The 25,414-nt window shown below is 40.9% G+C and overlaps 1 protein-coding gene across 4 annotated transcripts in view; it reads left to right on the top strand.

Annotated features, from left to right (window-relative positions):
• Positions 1–20,901, top strand: part of LOC118966040 (butyrophilin subfamily 2 member A1-like) — a 47,846-nt gene extending 26,945 nt beyond the window's left edge. For 3 of the 4 annotated variants that reach the window (XM_036987937.1, XM_036987922.1, XM_036987939.1), the window contains one exon: positions 19,802–20,901. The gene's annotated coding sequence lies outside the window, so the exon portion shown is untranslated. The remainder of the gene's footprint in view (positions 1–19,801) is intronic. The other variant, XM_036987927.1, reaches the window with a different exon arrangement.
• Positions 20,902–25,414: the final 4,513 nt, after the last annotated feature.

Here is a 25,414-nt window from a genome sequence, read left to right as displayed (position 1 = left end):
GTGTACTAACCAGTATCAGGACTTTAAGGAGGAGATGATACGGGTTTTTGATCGATCTGTTTTTGGGGAGGAGGCTTCCAGGGCCCTGTCTTCCCTATGTCAAGGCAATCGATCCATAACAGACTACTCTATTGAGTTTCGCACTCTTGCTGTCTCCAGTGGCTGGAACGAGCCGGCCTTGCTCGCTCGTCTTCTGGAGGGTTTCCACGCAGAGGTAAAGGATGAGATTCTCTCCCGGGAGGTTCCTTCCAGCGTGGATTCCTTGATTGAACTCGCTATTCGCATTGAGCGACGGGTTGATCTTCGTCACCGAGCTCGTGGAAAGGAGCTCGCGCTCTCCGTCGCCTCCCTCTCCGCATCACTACCATCTTCCTCTGCCGGCTCGGGTGCTGAGCCCATGCAGCTGGGAGGTATCCGCATCTCGACTAAGGAGAGGGAACGGAGAATCACCAACCGCCTCTGTCTCTATTGCGGTTCCGCTGGTCATTTTGTCACTTCATGTCCAGTAAAAGGCCAGAGCTCGTCAGTAAGCGGAGGGCTACTGGTGAGCGCTACTACTCCTGTCTCTCCTTCAAGATCCTGCACTACCTTGTCGGTCCATCTACGCTGGACCGGTTCGTCAGCTTCCTGCAGTGCCTTAATAGACTCTGGGGCGGAGGGCTGTTTTATGGACGAGACCTGGGCTCGGGAACATGACATTCCTCTCAGACAGTTAAAGGAGCCCACGGCCTTGTTCGCCCTGGATGGTAGTCCTCTCCCCAGGATTCAGCGTGAGACGCTACCTTTAACCCTCACTGTTTCTGGTAATCATAGTGAAACCATTTCTTTTTAAATTTTTCGTTCACCTTTTACACCTGTTGTTTTGGGCCATCCCTGGCTAGTTTGTCATAATCCTTCCATTAATTGGTCTAGTAATTCTATCCTCTCCTGGAACGTCTCTTGTCATGTGAAATGTTTAATGTCTGCTATCCCTCCTGTTTCCTCTGTCTCTTCTTCACAGGAGGAGCCTGGTGATTTGACAGGGGTGCCGGAGGAATATCACGATCTGCGCACGGTGTTCAGTCGGTCCAGGGCCACCTCTCTTCCTCCACACCGGTCGTATGATTGTAGTATTGATCTCCTTCCGGGAACCACCCCCCCCCCCCGGGGTAGACTATACTCTCTGTCGGCTCCCGAACGTAAGGCTCTCGAAGATTATTTGTCTGTAGCTCTTGACGCCGGTACCATAGTCCCCTCCTCCTCTCCCGCCGGAGCGGGGTTTTTTTTTGTCAAGAAGAAGGACGGGTCTCTGCGCCCCTGCATAGATTATCGAGGGCTGAATGACATAACAGTGAAGAATCGTTATCCGCTTCCTCTTATGTCTTCAGCCTTCGAGATCCTGCAGGGAGCCAGGTTTTTCACTAAGTTGGACCTTCGTAACGCTTACCATCTCGTGCGCATCAGGGAGGGGGACGAGTGGAAGACGGCGTTTAACACTCCGTTAGGGCACTTTGAATACCGGGTTCTTCCTTTCGGCCTCGCTAACGCTCCAGCTGTCTTTCAGGCATTAGTCAATGATGTCCTGAGAGACATGCTGAACATCTTTGTTTTCGTTTACCTTGACGATATCCTGATTTTTTCACCGTCACTCCAGATTCATGTTCAGCACGTTCGACGTGTCCTCCAGCGCCTTTTAGAGAATTGTCTTTTTGTGAAGGCTGAGAAGTGCACTTTTCATGCCTCCTCCGTCACATTTCTCGGTTCTGTTATTTCCGCTGAAGGCATTAAGATGGATCCCGCTAAGGTCCAAGCTGTCATTGATTGGCCCGTCCCTAAGTCACGCGTCGAGCTGCAGCGCTTTCTCGGCTTCGCGAACTTCTATCGTCGTTTCATCCGTAATTTCGGTCAGGTGGCAGCTCCTCTCACAGCCCTTACTTCTGTCAAGACGTGCTTTAAGTGGTCCGTTTCCGCCCAGGGAGCTTTTGATCTCCTCAAGAATCGTTTTACATCCGCTCCTATCCTTGTTACACCTGACGTCTCTAGACAGTTCGTTGTCGAGGTTGACGCGTCAGAGGTGGGCGTGGGAGCCATCCTTTCTCAGCGCTCCCTCTCTGACGACAAGGTCCACCCATGCGCGTATTTTTCTCATTGCCTGTCGCCTTCGGAACGTAACTATGATGTGGGTAACCGCGAACTGCTCGCCATCCGGTTAGCCCTAGGCGAATGGCGACAGTGGTTGGAGGGGGCGACCGTTCCTTTTGTCGTTTGGACTGACCATAGGAACCTTGAGTACATCCGTTCTGCCAAACGACTTAATGCGCGTCAGGCGCGTTGGGCGCTGTTTTTCGCTCGTTTCGAGTTCGTGATTTCTTATCGTCCGGGCTCTAAGAACACCAAGCCTGATGCTTTGTCTCGTCTCTTCAGTTCTTCAGTAGCCTCCACTGACCCCGAGGGGATTCTCCCTGAGGGGCGTGTTGTCGGGTTGACTGTCTGGGGAATTGAGAGGCAGGTAAAACAAGCGTTCACTCACACTCCGTCGCCGCGCGCTTGTCCTAGGAACCTTCTTTTCGTTCCCGTTCCTACTCGTCTGTCCGTTCTTCAGTGGGCTCACTCTGCCAAGTTAGCCGGCCACCCTGGCGTTCGGGGTACGCTTGCTTCCATTCGCCAGCGTTTTTGGTGGCCCACCCGGGAGCACGACACGCGTCGTTTCGTGGCTGCTTGTTCGGTCTGCGCGCAGACTAAGTCCGGTAACTCTCCTCCTGCCGGCCGTCTCAGGCCGCTTCCTATTCCCTCTCGACCGTGGTCTCACATCGCCTTAGATTTTGTCACCGGACTGCCTTCGTCAGCGGGGAAGACTGTTATTCTTACGGTTGTCGATAGGTTCTCTAAGGCGGCTCATTTCATTCCCCTTGCTAAGCTTCCTTCTGCTAAAGAGACGGCACAAATCATCATCGAGAATGTTTTCAGAATTCATGGCCTTCCGTCAGACGTCGTTTCGGACAGAGGTCCGCAATTCACGTCTCAATTTTGGAGGGAGTTTTGCCGTTTGATTGGGGCTTCCGTCAGTCTCTCTTCCGGCTTTCACCCCCAGTCTAACGGTCAAGCAGAACGGGCCAATCAGACTATTGGTCGCATCTTACGCAGTCTTTCTTTTCGTAACCCTGCGTCTTGGTCAGAACAGCTCCCCTGGGCAGAATACGCCCACAACTCGCTTCCTTCGTCTGCGACCGGGCTATCTCCTTTTCAGAGTAGCCTCGGGTACCAGCCTCCGCTGTTCTCATCTCAGTTCGCCGAGTCCAGCGTCCCCTCCGCTCAGGCTTTTGTCCAACGTTGCGAGCGCACCTGGAAGAGGGTCAGGTCTGCACTTTGCCGTTATAGGACGCAGACTGTGAGGGCTGCTAATAAGCGTAGAACTAAGAGTCCTAGATATTGTCGCGGTCAGAGAGTTTGGCTCTCCACTCAGAACCTTCCCCTTAAGACGGCTTCTCGCAAGTTGACCCCGCGGTTCATTGGTCCGTTCCGTATTTCTCGGGTCATTAATCCTGTCGCAGTTCGACTTCTTCTTCCGCGATACCTTCGTCGCGTCCACCCAGTCTTCCATGTCTCCTGCATCAAGCCCGTCCTTCGCGCCCCCGCTCGTCTTCCCCCCCCCCCCCCATCCTTGTCGAGGGCGCACCCATCTACAGGGTCCGTAGAATTTTGGACATGCGTCCTCGGGGCCGTGGTCACCAGTACCTCGTAGATTGGGAGGGGTACGGTCCTGAGGAGAGGAGTTGGGTTCCCTCTCGGGACGTGCTGGACCGTGCGCTGATCGAGGATTTCCTCCGTTGCCGCCAGGTTTCCTCCTCGAGTGCGCCAGGAGGCGCTCGGTGAGTGGGGGGGTACTGTCATGTACTGTCATGTTGTGTCTTGTCTCTGTCCTTTCCCTTCACCCTGTCTCCCTCTGCTGGTCGTTGTTAGGTTACCTTTTCTCCCCCGCTTTCCCCCAGCTGTTCCTTGTCTCCTCTGACTACCCATTCACCCCGTTTCCCACCTGTTCCCTTTTTCCCTCTGATTAGGTCCCTATATCTCTCTCTGTTTCTGTTCCTGTCCTTGTCGGATTCTTGTTTGTTGTGTTTCATGCCTGAGCCAGACTATCGTCATGTTTGCTGTAACCTTGTCCTGTCCTGTCGGAATCTGCCGGTCTATCTGAGCCTACCTATGTTTGGTTATTAAAGAAGCTCTGTTTAAGTTAGTTCGCTTTTGGGTCCTCATTCACTCACCATAACATATATATATATATATATATATATATACAGTGCCTTGCGAAAGTATTCGGCCCCCTTGAACTTTGCGACCTTTTGCCACATTTCAGGCTTCAAACATAAAGATATAAAACTGTATTTTTTTTGTGAAGAATCAACAACAAGTGGGACACAATCATGAAGTGGAATGACATTTATTGGATATTTCAAACTCTTTTAACAAATCAAAAACTGAAAAATTGGGCGTGTAAAATTATTCAGCCCCCTTAAGTTAATTCTTTGTAGCGCCACCTTTTGCTGCGATTACAGCTGTAAGTCGCTTGGGGTATGTCTCTGAAATGTTTTCCCATTCCTCCTTGCAAAACAGCTCGAGCTCAGTGAGGTTGGATGGAGAGCATTTGTGAACAGCAGTTTTCAGTTCTTTCCACAGATTCTCGATTGGATTCAGGTCTGGACTTTGACTTGGCCATTCTAACACCTGGATATGTTTATTTTTGAACCATTCCATTGTAGATTTTGCTTTATGTTTTGGATCATTGTCTTGTTGGAAGACAAATCTCCGTCCCAGTCTCAGGTCTTTTGCAGACTCCATCAGGTTTTCTTCCAGAATGGTCCTGTATTTGGCTCCATCCATCTTCCCATCAATTTTAACCATCTTCCCTGTCCCTGCTGAAGAAAAGCAGGCCCAAACCATGATGCTGCCACCACCATGTTTGACAGTGGGGATGGTGTGTTCAGCTGTGTTGCTTTTACGCCAAACATAACGTTTTGCATTGTTGCCAAAAAGTTCAATTTTGGTTTCATCTGACCAGAGCACCTTCTTCCACATGTTTGGTGTGTCTCCCAGGTGGCTTGTGGCAAACTTTAAACGACACTTTTTATGGATATCTTTAAGAAATGGCTTTCTTCTTGCCACTCTTCCATAAAGGCCAGATTTGTGCAATATATGACTGATTGTTGTCCTATGGACAGAGTCTCCCACCTCAGCTGTAGATCTCTGCAGTTCATCCAGAGTGATCATGGGCCTCTTGGCTGCATCTCTGATCAGTCTTCTCCTTGTATGAGCTGAAAGTTTAGAGGGACGGCCAGGTCTTGGTAGATTTGCAGTGGTCTGATACTCCTTCCATTTCAATATTATCGCTTGCACAGTGCTCCTTGGGATGTTTAAAGCTTGGGAAATCTTTTGTATCCAAATCCGGCTTTAAACTTCTTCACAACAGTATCTCGGACCTGCCTGGTGTGTTCCTTGTTCTTCATGATGCTCTCTGCGCTTTTAACGGACCTCTGAGACTATCACAGTGCAGGTGCATTTATACGGAGACTTGATTACACACAGGTGGATTGTATTTATCATCATTAGTCATTTAGGTCAACATTGGGTCATTCAGAGATCCTCACTGAACTTCTGGAGAGAGTTTGCTGCACTGAAAGTAAAGGGGCTGAATAATTTTGCACGCCCAATTTTTCAGTTTTTGATTTGTTAAAAAAGTTTGAAATATCCAATAAATGTCGTTCTACTTCATGATTGTGTCCCACTTGTTGTTGATTCTTCACAAAAAAATACAGTTTTATATCTTTATGTTTGAAGCCTGAAATGTGGCAAAAGGTCGCAAAGTTCAAGGGGGCCGAATACTTTCGCAAGGCACTGTATATATATGCTAATCATTTTTGGTTCAAATGCCAGATTTGAGGAGCAGAGAAGTAAACAAAGATGTAAACCCTAACTCTGTCTAAGTTGTTGCAAAGTGGTCAAAGTATCAGATTTGTCAAAAGTTGCATTATTGCATTTACAGTGAATACTAGTTTCACGTTTTATAGTTTGTAGCTTAAACGATGTTAGAGAAGTAGTTATTTTGTGCTTTTTGCTTAATAAATCAATGAATGGCGGAGTGGGATGGACACACATGTCCTTGTCAGAGGATTCATGTATTGGTGCGCAACGGGTTCTTGTACCCTCTTTTATTTATTATGTACTTTGGTTTTGGAGTTTTATTTTACGTTATTAAACTACTCCATTTATACCAAGTTCGATTCTCCTGCGCCTGACTTACCTGCCACCTATACACATGACATTGATACTACCTCAGTCATATGACTTAATGAAAAGTGCTATATGATGTCCTGTTATCTCTAACTCAGTCACACATGGACCACTAATAGTGAAGCATGATGTGTCAGATATCAATACAGTAACATGTTGTCCTGCACTTGTATAAAAAATACCCACTGATGTCATGATGTCATTGTGTTTACCATAGTGTATTATACCACTGATGTTGATGTCATGATGTCATTGTGTTTACCATAGTGTATTATACCACTGATGTTGATGTCATTGTGTTTACCATAGTGTATTATACCACTGATGTTGATGTCATTGTGTTTACCATAGTGTTTTATACCACTGATGTTGATGTCATTGTGTTTACCATAGTGTATTATACCACTGATGTTGATGTCATTGTGTTTACCATAGTGTATTATACCCACTGATGTCATGATGTCATTGTGTTTACCATAGTGTATTGTAGCACTGATGTTGATGTCATTGTGTTTACCATAGTGTATTGTACCACTGATGTTGATGTCATTGTGTTTACCATAGTGTATTATACCCACTGATGATGATGTCATGATGTCATTGTGTTTACCATAGTGTATTATACCCCTGATGATGATGTCATTGTGTTTACCATAGTGTATTATACCCCTGATGATGATGTCATTGTGTTTACCATAGTGTATTATACCACTGATGTTGATGTCATTGTGTTTACCATAGTGTATTATACCACTGATGTTGATGTCATTGTGTTTACCATAGTGTATCATACCACTGATGTTGATGTCATGATGTCATTGTGTTTACCATAGTGTATTATACCACTGATGATGATGTCATTGTGTTTACCTTAGTGTATTATACCCACTGATGTCATGACGTCATTGTGTTTACCATACCGTAATACACCACTGATGATGATAATGTCATTGTGATTACCATAGTGTATTATACCACTGATGTTGATGTCATGATGTCATTGTGTTTACCATAGTGTATTATACCACTGATGTTGATGTCATGATGTCATTGTGTTTACCATAGTGTATTATGCCACTGATGTTGATGTCATTGTGTTTATCGTAGTTTATTATACCACTATTGTTGATGTCATTGTGTTTACCATAGTGTATTATACCACTGATGTTGATGTCATTGTGTTTACCATAGTGTATTATACCACTGATGTTGATGTCATGATGTCATTGTGTTTACCATAGTGTATTATACCACTGATGTTGATGTCATGATGTCATTGTGTTTACCATAGTGTATTATACCACTGATGTTGATGTCATGATGTCATTGTGTTTACCATAGTGTATTATACCACTGATGTTGATGTCATTGTGTTTACCATAGTGTATTATACCACTGATGTTGATGTCATGATGTCATTGTGTTTACCATAGTGTATTATGCCACTGATGTTGATGTCATTGTGTTTACCGTAGTTTATTATACCACTATTGTTGATGTCATTGTGTTTACCATAGTGTATTATACCCACTGATGTCATGATGTCATTGTGTTTACCATAGTGTATTATACCACTGATGTTGATGTCATTGTGTTTACCATAGTGTATTATACCACTGATGTTGATGTCATGATGTCATTGTGTTTACCATAGTGTATTATGCCACTGATGTTGATGTCATTGTGTTTACCGTAGTTTATTATACCACTATTGTTGATGTCATTGTGTTTACCATAGTGTATTATACCACTGATGTTGATGTCATTGTGTTTACCATAGTGTATTATACCACTGATGTTGATGTCATGATGTCATTGTGTTTACCATAGTGTATTATACCACTGATGTTGATGTCATTGTGTTTACCATAGTGTATTATACCCACTGATGATGATGTCATTGTGTTTACCATAGTGTATTATACCCCTGATGATGATGTCATTGTGTTTTCCATAGTGTATTATACCACTGATGTTGATGTCATGATGTCATAGTGTTTACCATAGTGTATTATACCACAGATGTTGATGTCATGATGTCATAGTGTTTACCATAGTGTATTATACCACTGATGTTGATGTCATGATGTCATTGTGTTTACCATAGTGTATTATACCACTGATGTTGATGTCATGATGTCATTGTGTTTAACATAGTGTATTATACCACTGATGTTGATGTCATGATGTCATTGTGTTTACCATAGTGTATTATGCCACTGATGTTGATGTCATTGTGTTTATCGTAGTTTATTATACCACTATTGTTGATGTCATTGTGTTTACCATAGTGTATTATACCACTGATGTTGATGTCATTGTGTTTACCATAGTGTATTATACCACTGATGTTGATGTCATGATGTCATTGTGTTTACCATAGTGTATCATACCACTGATGTTGATGTCATGATGTCATTGTGTTTACCATAGTGTATTATGCCACTGATGTTGATGTCATTGTGTTTATCGTAGTTTATTATACCACTATTGTTGATGTCATTGTGTTTACCATAGTGTATTATACCCCTGATGATGATGTCATTGTGTTTACCATAGTGTATCATACCACTGATGTTGATGTCATGATGTCATTGTGTTTACCATAGTGTATTATACCACTGATGTTGATGTCATTGTGTTTACCATAGTGTATTATACCCACTGATGATGATGTCATTGTGTTTACCATAGTGTATTATACCCCTGATGATGATGTCATTGTGTTTACCATAGTGTATTGTACCACTGATGTTGATGTCATTGTGTTTACCATAGTGTATTATACCACTGATGTTGATGTCATTGTGTTTACCATAGTGTATCATACCACTGATGTTGATGTCATGATGTCATTGTGTTTACCATAGTGTATTATACCCACTGATGTCATGACGTCATTGTGTTTACCATAGCGTAATACACCACTGATGATGATAATGTCATTGTGATTACCATAGTGTATTATACCACTGATGTTGATGTCATGATGTCATTGTGTTTACCATAGTGTATTATACCCTCTGATGTCATGATGTCATGATGTCATTGTGTTTACCATAGTGTATTACACCACTGATGTTGATGTCATGATGTCATTGTGTTTACCATAGTGCATTATACCACTATTGTTGATGTCATTGTGTTTACCATAGTGTATCATACACCTGATGTTGATATCATGATGTCATTGTGTTTACAATAGTGTATTATACCACTGATGTCGATGTCATGATGTCATTGTGTTTACCATAGTGTATTATACCACTGATGTTGATGTCATTGTGTTTACCATAGTGTATTATACCACTGATGTTGATGTCATTGTGTTTACCATAGTGTATTATACCACTGATGTTGATGTCATTGTGTTTACCATAGTGTATTATACCACTGATGTTGATGTCATGATGTCATTGTGTTTACCATAGTGTATTATACCACTGATGTTGATGTCATGATGTCATTGTGTTTACCATAGTGTATTACACCACTGATGTTGATGTCATGATGTCATTGTGTTTACCACAGTGTATTATACCACTGATGTTGATGTCATTGTGTTTACCATAGTGTATTATACCACTGATGTTGATGTCATGATGTCATTGTGTTTACCATAGTGTATTATGCCACTGATGTTGATGTCATTGTGTTTACCGTAGTTTATTATACCACTATTGTTGATGTCATTGTGTTTACCATAGTGTATTATACCACTGATGTTGATGTCATTGTGTTTACCATAGTGTATTATACCGCTGATGTTGATGTCATGATGTCATTGTGTTTACCATAGTGTATTATACCACTGATGTTGATGTCATTGTGTTTACCATAGTGTATTATACCCACTGATGATGATGTCATTGTGTTTACCATAGTGTATTATACCCCTGATGATGATGTCATTGTGTTTTCCATAGTGTATTATACCACTGATGTTGATGTCATGATGTCATAGTGTTTACCATAGTGTATTATACCACTGATGTTGATGTCATGATGTCATTGTGTTTACCATAGTGTATTATACCACTGATGTTGATGTCATGATGTCATTGTGTTTACCATAGTGTATTATACCACTGATGTTGATGTCATGATGTCATTGTGTTTACCATAGTGTATTATACCACTGATGTTGATGTCATGATGTCATTGTGTTTACCATAGTGTATTATACCACTGATGTTGATGTCATGATGTCATTGTGTTTACCATAGTGTATTATGCCACTGATGTTGATGTCATTGTGTTTATCGTAGTTTATTATACCACTATTGTTGATGTCATTGTGTTTACCATAGTGTATTATACCACTGATGTTGATGTCATTGTGTTTACCATAGTGTATTATACCACTGATGTTGATGTCATGATGTCATTGTGTTTACCATAGTGTATTATACCACTGATGTTGATGTCATTGTGTTTACCATAGTGTATTATACCCACTGATGATGATGTCATTGTGTTTACCATAGTGTATTATACCCCTGATGATGATGTCATTGTGTTTTCCATAGTGTATTATACCACTGATGTTGATGTCATGATGTCATAGTGTTTACCATAGTGTATTATACCACTGATGTTGATGTCATGATGTCATTGTGTTTACCATAGTGTATTATACCACTGATGTTGATGTCACGATGTCATTGTGTTTACCATAGTGTATTATACCACTGATGTTGATGTCATGATGTCATTGTGTTTACCATAGTGTATTATACCACTGATGTTGATGTCATGATGTCATTGTGTTTACCATAGTGTATTATGCCACTGATGTTGATGTCATTGTGTTTATCGTAGTTTATTATACCACTATTGTTGATGTCATTGTGTTTACCATAGTGTATTATACCACTGATGTTGATGTCATTGTGTTTACCATAGTGTATTATACCACTGATGTTGATGTCATGATGTCATTGTGTTTACCATAGTGTATTATACCACTGATGTTGATGTCATGATGTCATTGTGTTTACCATAGTGTATTATGCCACTGATGTTGATGTCATTGTGTTTATCGTAGTTTATTATACCACTATTGTTGATGTCATTGTGTTTACCATAGTGTATTATACGCCTGATGTTGATGTCATTGTGTTTACCATAGTGTATTATACCACTGATGTTGATGTCATGATGTCATTGTGTTTACCATAGTGTATCATACCACTGATGTTGATGTCATGATGTCATTGTGTTTACCATAGTGTATTATACCCACTGATGTCATGACGTCATTGTGTTTACCATAGCGTAATACACCACTGATGATGATAATGTCATTGTGATTACCATAGTGTATTATACCACTGATGTTGATGTCATGATGTCATTGTGTTTACCATAGTGTATTATACCCTCTGATGTCATGATGTCATGATGTCATTGTGTTTACCATAGTGTATTACACCACTGATGTTGATGTCATGATGTCATTGTGTTTACCATAGTGCATTATACCACTATTGTTGATGTCATTGTGTTTACCATAGTGTATCATACACCTGATGTTGATATCATGATGTCATTGTGTTTACCATAGTGTATTATACCACTGATGTCGATGTCATGATGTCATTGTGTTTACCATAGTGTATTATACCACTGATGTTGATGTCATTGTGTTTACCATAGTGTATTATACCCACTGATGTCATGATGTCATTGTGTTTACCATAGTGTATTATACCACTGATGTTGATGTCATTGTGTTTACCATAGTGTATTATACCACTGATGTTGATGTCATTGTGTTTACCATAGTGTATTATACCACTGATGTTGATGTCATGATGTCATTGTGTTTACCATAGTGTATTATACCACTGATGTTGATGTCATTGTGTTTACCATAGTGTATTATACCACTGATGTTGATGTCATGATGTCATTGTGTTTACCATAGTGTATTATACCACTGATGTTGATGTCATGATGTCATTGTGTTTACCATAGTGTATTATACCACTGATGTTGATGTCATGATGTCATTGTGTTTACCATAGTGTATTATACCACTGATGTTGATGTCATTGTGTTTACCATAGTGTATTACACCACTGATGTTGATGTCATGATGTCATTGTGTTTACCATAGTGTATTATGCCACTGATGTTGATGTCATTGTGTTTACCGTAGTTTATTATACCACTATTGTTGATGTCATTGTGTTTACCATAGTGTATTATACCCACTGATGTCATGATGTCATTGTGTTTACCATAGTGTATTATACCACTGATGTTGATGTCATTGTGTTTACCATAGTGTATTATACCACTGATGTTGATGTCATGATGTCATTGTGTTTACCATAGTGTATTATGCCACTGATGTTGATGTCATTGTGTTTACCGTAGTTTATTATACCACTATTGTTGATGTCATTGTGTTTACCATAGTGTATTATACCACTGATGTTGATGTCATTGTGTTTACCATAGTGTATTATACCACTGATGTTGATGTCATGATGTCATTGTGTTTACCATAGTGTATTATACCACTGATGTTGATGTCATTGTGTTTACCATAGTGTATTATACCCACTGATGATGATGTCATTGTGTTTACCATAGTGTATTATACCCCTGATGATGATGTCATTGTGTTTTCCATAGTGTATTATACCACTGATGTTGATGTCATGATGTCATAGTGTTTACCATAGTGTATTATACCACAGATGTTGATGTCATGATGTCATAGTGTTTACCATAGTGTATTATACCACTGATGTTGATGTCATGATGTCATTGTGTTTACCATAGTGTATTATACCACTGATGTTGATGTCATGATGTCATTGTGTTTACCATAGTGTATTATACCACTGATGTTGATGTCATGATGTCATTGTGTTTACCATAGTGTATTATGCCACTGATGTTGATGTCATTGTGTTTATCGTAGTTTATTATACCACTATTGTTGATGTCATTGTGTTTACCATAGTGTATTATACCACTGATGTTGATGTCATTGTGTTTACCATAGTGTATTATACCACTGATGTTGATGTCATGATGTCATTGTGTTTACCATAGTGTATTATACCACTGATGTTGATGTCATGATGTCATTGTGTTTACCATAGTGTATTATGCCACTGATGTTGATGTCATTGTGTTTATCGTAGTTTATTATACCACTATTGTTGATGTCATTGTGTTTACCATAGTGTATTATACCACTGATGTTGATGTCATTGTGTTTACCATAGTGTATTATACCACTGATGTTGATGTCATGATGTCATTGTGTTTACCATAGTGTATCATACCACTGATGTTGATGTCATGATGTCATTGTGTTTACCATAGTGTATTATGCCACTGATGTTGATGTCATTGTGTTTATCGTAGTTTATTATACCACTATTGTTGATGTCATTGTGTTTACCATAGTGTATTATACCACTGATGTTGATGTCATTGTGTTTACCATAGTGTATTATACCCACTGATGATGATGTCATTGTGTTTACCATAGTGTATTATACCCCTGATGATGATGTCATTGTGTTTACCATAGTGTATTGTACCACTGATGTTGATGTCATTGTGTTTACCATAGTGTATTATACCACTGATGTTGATGTCATTGTGTTTACCATAGTGTATCATACCACTGATGTTGATGTCATGATGTCATTGTGTTTACCATAGTGTATTATACCCACTGATGTCATGACGTCATTGTGTTTACCATAGCGTAATACACCACTGATGATGATAATGTCATTGTGATTACCATAGTGTATTATACCACTGATGTTGATGTCATGATGTCATTGTGTTTACCATAGTGTATTATACCCTCTGATGTCATGATGTCATGATGTCATTGTGTTTACCATAGTGTATTACACCACTGATGTTGATGTCATGATGTCATTGTGTTTACCATAGTGCATTATACCACTATTGTTGATGTCATTGTGTTTACCATAGTGTATCATACACCTGATGTTGATATCATGATGTCATTGTGTTTACAATAGTGTATTATACCACTGATGTCGATGTCATGATGTCATTGTGTTTACCATAGTGTATTATACCACTGATGTTGATGTCATTGTGTTTACCATAGTGTATTATACCACTGATGTTGATGTCATTGTGTTTACCATAGTGTATTATACCACTGATGTTGATGTCATTGTGTTTACCATAGTGTATTATACCACTGATGTTGATGTCATGATGTCATTGTGTTTACCATAGTGTATTATACCACTGATGTTGATGTCATGATGTCATTGTGTTTACCATAGTGTATTACACCACTGATGTTGATGTCATGATGTCATTGTGTTTACCACAGTGTATTATACCACTGATGTTGATGTCATTGTGTTTACCATAGTGTATTATACCACTGATGTTGATGTCATGATGTCATTGTGTTTACCATAGTGTATTATGCCACTGATGTTGATGTCATTGTGTTTACCGTAGTTTATTATACCACTATTGTTGATGTCATTGTGTTTACCATAGTGTATTATACCACTGATGTTGATGTCATTGTGTTTACCATAGTGTATTATACCGCTGATGTTGATGTCATGATGTCATTGTGTTTACCATAGTGTATTATACCACTGATGTTGATGTCATTGTGTTTACCATAGTGTATTATACCCACTGATGATGATGTCATTGTGTTTACCATAGTGTATTATACCCCTGATGATGATGTCATTGTGTTTTCCATAGTGTATTATACCACTGATGTTGATGTCATGATGTCATAGTGTTTACCATAGTGTATTATACCACTGATGTTGATGTCATGATGTCATTGTGTTTACCATAGTGTATTATACCACTGATGTTGATGTCATGATGTCATTGTGTTTACCATAGTGTATTATACCACTGATGTTGATGTCATGATGTCATTGTGTTTACCATAGTGTATTATACCACTGATGTTGATGTCATGATGTCATTGTGTTTACCATAGTGTATTATACCACTGATGTTGATGTCATGATGTCATTGTGTTTACCATAGTGTATTATGCCACTGATGTTGATGTCATTGTGTTTATCGTAGTTTATTATACCACTATTGTTGATGTCATTGTGTTTACCATAGTGTATTATACCACTGATGTTGATGTCATTGTGTTTACCATAGTGTATTATACCACTGATGTTGATGTCATGATGTCATTGTGTTTACCATAGTGTATTATACCACTGATGTTGATGTCATTGTGTTTACCATAGTGTATTATACCCACTGATGATGATGTCATTGTGTTTACCATAGTGTATTATACCCCTGATGATGATGTCATTGTGTTTTCCATAGTGTATTATACCACTGATGTTGATGTCATGATGTCATAGTGTTTACCATAGTGTATTATACCACTGATGTTGATGTCATGATGTCATTGTGTTTACCATAGTGTATTATACCACTGATGTTGATGTCACGATGTCATTGTGTTTACCATAGTGTATTATACCACTGATGTTGATGTCATGATGTCATTGTGTTTACCATAGTGTATTATACCACTGATGTTGATGTCATGATGTCATTGTGTTTACCATAGTGTATTATGCCACTGATGTTGATGTCATTGTGTTTATCGTAGTTTATTATACCACTATTGTTGATGTCATTGTGTTTACCATAGTGTATTATACCACTGATGTTGATGTCATTGTGTTTACCATAGTGTATTATACCACTGATGTTGATGTCATGATGTCATTGTGTTTACCATAGTGTATTATACCACTGATGTTGATGTCATGATGTCATTGTGTTTACCATAGTGTATTATGCCACTGATGTTGATGTCATTGTGTTTATCGTAGTTTATTATACCACTATTGTTGATGTCATTGTGTTTACCATAGTGTATTATACGCCTGATGTTGATGTCATTGTGTTTACCATAGTGTATTATACCACTGATGTTGATGTCATGATGTCATTGTGTTTACCATAGTGTATCATACCACTGATGTTGATGTCATGATGTCATTGTGTTTACCATAGTGTATTATGCCACTGATGTTGATGTCATTGTGTTTATCGTAGTTTATTATACCACTATTGTTGATGTCATTGTGTTTACCATAGTGTATTATACCACTGATGTTGATGTCATTGTGTTTACCATAGTGTATTATACCCACTGATGATGATGTCATTGTGTTTACCATAGTGTATTATACCCCTGATGATGATGTCATTGTGTTTACCATAGTGTATTGTACCACTGATGTTGATGTCATTGTGTTTACCATAGTGTATTATACCACTGATGTTGATGTCATTGTGTTTACCATAGTGTATCATACCACTGATGTTGATGTCATGATGTCATTGTGTTTACCATAGTGTATTATACCCACTGATGTCATGACGTCATTGTGTTTACCATAGCGTAATACACCACTGATGATGATAATGTCATTGTGATTACCATAGTGTATTATACCACTGATGTTGATGTCATGATGTCATTGTGTTTACCATAGTGTATTATACCCTCTGATGTCATGATGTCATGATGTCATTGTGTTTACCATAGTGTATTACACCACTGATGTTGATGTCATGATGTCATTGTGTTTACCATAGTGCATTATACCACTATTGTTGATGTCATTGTGTTTACCATAGTGTATCATACACCTGATGTTGATATCATGATGTCATTGTGTTTACCATAGTGTATTATACCACTGATGTCGATGTCATGATGTCATTGTGTTTACCATAGTGTATTATACCACTGATGTTGATGTCATTGTGTTTACCATAGTGTATTATACCCACTGATGTCATGATGTCATTGTGTTTACCATAGTGTATTATACCACTGATGTTGATGTCATTGTGTTTACCATAGTGTATTATACCACTGATGTTGATGTCATTGTGTTTACCATAGTGTATTATACCACTGATGTTGATGTCATGATGTCATTGTGTTTACCATAGTGTATTATACCACTGATGTTGATGTCATGATGTCATTGTGTTTACCATAGTGTATTACACCACTGATGTTGATGTCATGATGTCATTGTGTTTACCATAGTGTATTATACCACTGATGTTGATGTCATTGTGTTTACCATAGTGTATTATACCACTGATGTTGATGTCATGATGTCATTGTGTTTACCATAGTGTATTATGCCACTGATGTTGATGTCATTGTGTTTACCATAGTGTATTATACCCACTGATGATGATGTCATTGTGTTTACCATAGTGTATTATACCCCTGATGATGATGTCATTGTGTTTTCCATAGTGTATTATACCACTGATGTTGATGTCATGATGTCATAGTGTTTACCATAGTGTATTATACCACTGATGTTGATGTCATGATGTCATTGTGTTTACCATAGTGTATTATACCACTGATGTTGATGTCATGATGTCATTGTGTTTACCATAGTGTATTATACCACTGATGTTGATGTCATGATGTCATTGTGTTTACCATAGTGTATTATGCCACTGATGTTGATGTCATTGTGTTTATCGTAGTTTATTATACCACTATTGTTGACGTCATTGTGTTTACCATAGTGTATTATACCACTGATGTTGATGTCATTGTGTTTACCATAGTGTATTATACCACTGATGTTGATGTCATGATGTCATTGTGTTTACCATAGTGTATTATACCACTGATGTTGATGTCATTGTGTTTACCATAGTGTATTATACCCACTGATGATGATGTCATTGTGTTTACCATTGTGTATTATACCCCTGATGATGATGTCATTGTGTTTACCATAGTGTATTGTACCACTGATGTTGATGTCATTGTGTTTACCATAGTGTATTATACCACTGATGTTGATGTCATTGTGTTTACCATAGTGTATCATACCACTGATGTTGATGTCATGATGTCATTGTGTTTACCATAGTGTATTATACCCACTGATGTCATGACGTCATTGTGTTTACCATAGCGTAATACACCACTGATGATGATAATGTCATTGTGATTACCATAGTGTATTATACCACTGATGTTGATGTCATGATGTCATTGTGTTTACCATAGTGTATTATACCCTCTGATGTCATGATGTCATGATGTCATTGTGTTTACCATAGTGTATTACACCACTGATGTTGATGTCATGATGTCATTGTGTTTACCATAGTGCATTATACCACTATTGTTGATGTCATTGTGTTTACCATAGTGTATTATACCACTGATGTCGATGTCATGATGTCATTGTGTTTACCATAGTGTATTATACCACTGATGTTGATGTCATTGTGTTTACCTTAGTGTATTATACCCACTGATGTCATGATGTCATTGTGTTTACCATAGTGTATTATACCACTGATGTTGATGTCATTGTGTTTACCATAGTGTATTATACCACTGATGTTGATGTCATTGTGTTTACCATAGTGTATTATACCACTGATGTTGATGTCATAGTGTTTACCATAGTGTATTATACCACTGATGTTGATGTCATGATGTCATTGTGTTTACCATAGTGTATTATACCACTGATGTTGATGTCATGATGTCATTGTGTTTACCATAGTGTATTATACCACTGATGTTGATGTCATGATGTCATTGTGTTTACCATAGTGTATTATACCACTGATGTTGATGTCATGATGTCATTGTGTTTACCATAGTGTATTATACCACTGATATTGATGTCATGATGTCATTGTGTTTACCATAGTGTATTATACCACTGATGTTGATGTCATTGTGTTTACCATAGTGTATTATACCACTGATGTTGATGTCATGATGTCATTGTGTTTACCATAGTGTATTATGCCACTGATGTTGATGTCATTGTGTTTACCGTAGTTTATTATACCACTATTGTTGATGTCATTGTGTTTACCATAGTGTATTATACCACTGATGTTGATGTCATTGTGTTTACCATAGTGTATTATACCCACTGATGATGATGTCATTGTGTTTACCATAGTGTATTATACCCCTGATGATGATGTCATTGTGTTTTCCATAGTGTATTATACCACTGATGTTGATGTCATGATGTCATAGTGTTTACCATAGTGTATTATACCACTGATGTTGATGTCATGATGTCATTGTGTTTACCATAGTGTATTATACCACTGATGTTGATGTCATGATGTCATTGTGTTTACCATAGTGTATTATACCACTGATGTTGATGTCATGATGTCATTGTGTTTACCATAGTGTATTATACCACTGATGTTGATGTCATGATGTCATTGTCTTTACCATAGTGTATTATACCACTGATGATGATGTCATTGTGTTTACCATAGTGTATTATGCCACTGATGTTGATGTCATTGTGTTTATCGTAGTTTATTATACCACTATTGTTGATGTCATTGTGTTTACCATAGTGTATTATACCACTGATGTTGATGTCATTGTGTTTACCATAGTGTATTATACGACTGATGTTGATGTCATTGTGTTAATAATGTATGTTTCTCTCCACAGAGGATGTGACTCTAGACCAGGGATACTCAAGTCCTATTTGAGACGGACCGGTGACACACATTTCCTAGGTGACAAAGGATCAGATGGAGAATCAGCGTAGTATCAACCCCCCAACTCACAACCCCACGCAAACTGTTCACACCCCTCTTGTTGGCGACGAGAACATGTTGCAGTTTTAAAGCTGATTTCCTGCAATTCTACACATTTTGCATGGGGGCAGAGATTTCTTTAGCTGTTTTATAGCTGATTTCCTGCAATTCTCCACATTCCTCCATGTCTTATGTGTGTTTATATGATACCAGGGGTCAAAGCCCGACCTATTAAAAAAATAAAGAGCACATTCTGCTCCTTCACTGAGAAACGCTCCATTCTTCATCCCTGGTATTATTGATAGTCTCTCAGTGGTCATCTGTCCTGTAGACGTCACTGACTGACTGTTTTAAAACAAACCAGGCTGGTATAAACAGTTAGCAATAGGAGAGAGTTTATTTAACCTTTATTTAACTAGGCAAGTCAGTTAAGAACAAATTCTTATTTTCAATGAAGGCCTAGGAACAGTGGGTTAACTGTATTGTTCAAGGGCAGAACGACAGATTTTTACAGCTCAGGGATTCAGCTCAGGGATTCAATCTTGCAACCTTCTGGTTACTAGTCCAACACTCTAACCACTAGGCTACCTGCCTCTAACCACTAGGCTACCTGTACATGAGTCCTCAGATTTCCTGTCAGTCTTTGTTGTTGTTGTAGACTGGGCCAGTTGATTGTTTATTGGATAGGACAGAGAGGTAAAGGTAGGAATGTTGAAAGATAAATTGGATGGTTCTGAACGCCTGCTGGTACTGGACTATCCCAGACCACTGATTTCTTGTCAATGTTTGACGAATCTTTGACGTGTCTTTCACCCGTCCCTTGGACTGTTCTGTCTTGAGGAGAATGTGCTACATATTTTTATTCTCTGTGTTTTCTAACAGTATTTGTTATGTATCCATTCTGCTGTGTGCTTCAATATTTAGGTAAGAATTTAGCAGCAACACAAAATACATGTGTATGAATGTATCATTTGATTATAACATTTTCCAAATAAAGTGTGATTAAAAGAGTTTTATCTCCATCATTGTCAACAGATAGACTAGTGTACTACCGCATCCCTAGTCTAAAATGGCCATCCCAAGTCTCAAATGGCTGCCCCAAGTCTCAGGTGGCTGTCACCTAGTCTCAGGTGGCTATCCCTAGTCTCAAGTGGCCATCCCTAGTCTCAAGTGGCCATCCAAAGTCTCAAGTAGCCATCCCAAGTGGCCGTCCCTAGTCTCAAGTGGCCGTCCCTAGTCTCAAGTGGCCGTCCCTAGTCTCAAGTGGCCGTATCTAGTCTCAAGTGGCTGTCCCTAGTCTCAAGTGGCCGTCCCTAGTCTCAAGTGGCCGTCTCAAGTAGTCGTCCCAAGTCTCAAGTTTAATTTTATCTCATACGCAGGAATCAGGAGGATAGAATTATGGTCAGATTTAGCAAATGGAGGGCGAGGGAGAGCTTTGTACGCATCTCTGTGTGTGGAGTAAAGGTGGTTCAGAGTTTTTTCCCTCTGGTTGCACATTTAACATGCTGATAGAAATTTGGTAAAACGGATTTAAGTTTCCCTGCATTAAAGTCCCCGGCTACTAGGAGCGCCGCCTCTGGGTGTCACGACTTCCGCGGAAGTTGGCTCCCCTGCCTGTTCGGGCGGTGCTCGGCGGTCGTCGTCACCGGCCTACTAGAAGTTGGCTCCCCTGCCTGTTCGGGCGGTGCTCGGCGGTCGTCGTCACCGGCCTACTAGAAGTTGGCTCCCCTGCCTGTTCGGGCGGTGCTCGGCGGTCGTCGTCACCGGCCTACTAGAAGTTGGCTCCCCTGCCTGTTCGGGCGGTGCTCGGCGGTCGTCGTCACCGGCCTACTAGAAGTTGGCTCCCCTGCCTGTTCGGGCGGTGCTCGGCGGTCGTCGTCACCGGCCTACTAGAAGTTGGCTCCCCTGCCTGTTCGGGCGGTGCTCGGCGGTCGTCGTCACCGGCCTACTAGAAGTTGGCTCCCCTGCCTGTTCGGGCGGTGCTCGGCGGTCGTCGTCACCGGCCTACTAGAAGTTGGCTCCCCTGCCTGTTCGGGCGGTGCTCGGCGGTCGTCGTCACCGGCCTACTAGAAGTTGGCTCCCCTGCCTGTTCGGGCGGTGCTCGGCGGTCGTCGTCACCGGCCTACTAGAAGTTGGCTCCCCTGCCTGTTCGGGCGGTGCTCGGCGGTCGTCGTCACCGGCCTACTAGAAGTTGGCTCCCCTGCCTGTTCGGGCGGTGCTCGGCGGTCGTCGTCACCGGCCTACTAGAAGTTGGCTCCCCTGCCTGTTCGGGCGGTGCTCGGCGGTCGTCGTCACCGGCCTACTAGAAGTTGGCTCCCCTGCCTGTTCGGGCGGTGCTCGGCGGTCGTCGTCACCGGCCTACTAGAAGTTGGCTCCCCTGCCTGTTCGGGCGGTGCTCGGCGGTCGTCGTCACCGGCCTACTAGAAGTTGGCTCCCCTGCCTGTTCGGGCGGTGCTCGGCGGTCGACGTCACCGGGCCTACTAGAAGTTGGCTCCCCTGCCTGTTCGGGCGGTGCTCGGCGGTCGTCGTCACCGGCCTACTAGAAGTTGGCTCCCCTGCCTGTTCGGGCGGTGCTCGGCGGTTGTCGTCACCGGCCTACTAGCCGCCACCGATCCCTTTTCCTTTTTCTGTTTGTTTTGTCTTATTAGTTGCACCTGTGTCTAATTATGTTTTTCTGATGGGCTTCCTTATTTAAGGTTAGTGAACCCGCCCTTGTTTTGTGCGGGATTGATTTTGTGTTACGTGTTGTTGTCGTTGGGTGTGTTCGTACTCCAGACCGTGTACCCTGTGTTTTGGGTTGGTCAGTATTTTTCGCGCCCTGTGTTTTGGGCATTGGATTTTGGTGCCATATTAAAGTGCACTTTTTCCCTGTGGAACTCTCTGCGCCTGATTCTTACCTCACAAACCCAGTCTCGTGACACTGGGTGAGTGTTTTCTTGTTTGCTTATGGCGTAATATAGCTCATTCAATGCTGTCTTAGTCCCAGCCTCTGACTGTGATAGTATGTAAACAGCTACAAAAAATACAGATGAAAACTCTCTCGGTAGGTAGTGAGGTCTACAGGTTATCATGAGATACTCTACCTCAGGCGAGCAATAGCTCGAAACTTCCTTAGATATCGTGCACCAGCTGCTATTCACCAAAATACATAGTCCTCCACCACCAGACGCAGCTGGTATCCTGCCGGTACAGCGTATAACCAGACAGCTGTATGTTGATAGTGTCGTCGTTCAGCCACGACTCCGTGAAGCATAAGATGTTACAGTTTTGAATGTCCCGTTGATAGTTTAATCTTCCGCGTAGGTCATCTATTTTATTTTCCAAAGATAAAGGAAACCACACACTGCTCTTGATAGTATCACTGATCTTTAATAAGCTTACGTATCGGCCTCACCGCCTTCATCACAGCTTTTGTGATTTAATGATTTTTTTTGCACCCTTATGTGGACCTAACCCTAACCCTAACCCTAACCCAAACCTAACCCTAACCCTAACCCTAACCCTAACCCTAACCCTAACCCTAACCTTAACCTAACCCTAACCCTAACCCTAACCTAACCTAACCCTAACCCTAACCCTTATGCAGACCTAACCCTAACCCTAACCCTAACCCTTATGCAGACCTAACCCTAACCCTAACCCTAACCCTAACCCTAACCCTAACCTAACCTAACCTAACCCTAACCCTAACCCTAACCCTAACCCTTATGCAGACCTAACCCTAACCCTAACCCTAGCCTAACCCTAACCCTAACCTAACCCTAACCCTTATGCAGACCTAACCCTAACCCTAACCCTTATGCAGACCTAACCCTAACCCTAACCCTAACCCTAACCCTTATGCCGACCTAACCCTAACCCTAACCCTAACCCTAACCCTTATGCAGACCTAACCCTAACCCTAACCCTAACCCTTATGCAGACCTAACCCTAACCCTAACCCTAACCCTTATGCAGACCTAACCCTAACCCTAACCCTAACCCTAACCCTAACCCTTATGCAGAACTAACCCTAACCCTAACCCTAACCCTAACCCTAACCCTTATGCAGACCTAACCCTAACCCTAACCCTAACCCTTATGCAGACCTAACCCTAACCCTTATGCAGACCTAACCCTAACCCTAACCCTAACCCTTATGCTGACCTAGCCCTAACCCTAACCCTTATGCAGACCTAACCCTAACCCTAACCCTAACCCTTATGCAGACCTAACCCTAACCCTAACCCTAACCCTAACCCTTATGCAGACCTAACCCTAACCCTAACCCTAACCCTAATGCAGACCTAACCCTAACCCTAACCCTAACCCTAATGCAGACCTAACCCTAACCCTAACCCTTATGCAGAACTAACCCTAACCCTAACCCTAACCCTTATGCAGACCTAACCCTAACCCTTATGCAGACCTAACCCTAACCCTAACCCTAACCCTTATGCAGACCTAACCCTAACCCTAACCCTAACCCTAATGCAGACCTAACCCTAACCCTAACCCTAACCCTAACCCTTATGCAGATCTAGCCCCACCCACATCCGTTCCACGCATCGAAAGGGGTTGAGGTGAAGGAAAAACAAGTGCTACCAAATATAACAATATACATTTCATAAATATTTGAATAAAGTGTGTAAATAAGACGTATTAAACACGTCTGTAAAACCACAATGAGGACATAGACCTACCGAGCAAGTTTTCATGAATCATTGGTTACATCATACGAAAAACAGAGTAATCTTAAATAGGAGCATGTTCAAATTCACGACATAACATACATAGGTATTTCATCATTAAGACCTTTAGGAAATAATGTCTGGAGGGTGAATATCCCAAAACATTCTCTTTTACTCAGAGTATTATTAATATCTCCTCCCCTGTCTGATATCTTAACTTTCAAAATATAAAGGTAGAAATGTCATGCCTTAGGTCATTAAAATGTACTGCGACTGGATAATCCCTGTCGTTTCTCCTGATTGAACTTTTATGTTCACTGATTCTCTGTTTTAGAGAACGAGAGGTTTTACCTAAATAGCACAGCCCACATGGACATTTCATAATGTCCATTGGGAAATACCGGGACTTCTACAAGCAACAACGATCAAGAAATGTCAGCGAGACACAGAGGACTGACTACCTGCTCAACCAGGTGTAGACATGGGAAGGCATGGGATTCTGTTGAATCTGACAATTAATCTTAATGGTTGTACAGTCGTCTCAAATAAAACTGTGAAGGACCTCGGGGTTACTCTGGACCCTGATCTCTCTTTTGAAGAACATATCAAGACTGCTTTTTTCCATCTACGTAACATTGCAAAAATCAGAAACTTTCTGTCCAAAAATTATGCAGAAAAATTTATCCATGCTTTTGTCACTTCTAGGTTAGACTACTGCAATGCTCTACTTTCCGGCTACCCGAATAAAGCACTAAATAAACTTCAGTTAGTGCTAAATACGGCTGCTAGAATCCTGACTAGAACCCCAAAATTTGATCATATTACTCCAGTGCTAGCCTCCCTACACTGGCTTC

This window comes from Oncorhynchus mykiss, chromosome 1 (assembly GCF_013265735.2).
Source record: "Oncorhynchus mykiss isolate Arlee chromosome 1, USDA_OmykA_1.1, whole genome shotgun sequence".
NCBI classification, from domain to species: domain Eukaryota; kingdom Metazoa; phylum Chordata; class Actinopteri; order Salmoniformes; family Salmonidae; genus Oncorhynchus; species Oncorhynchus mykiss.
This window is presented reverse-complemented; position numbering and strand designations above follow the sequence as displayed.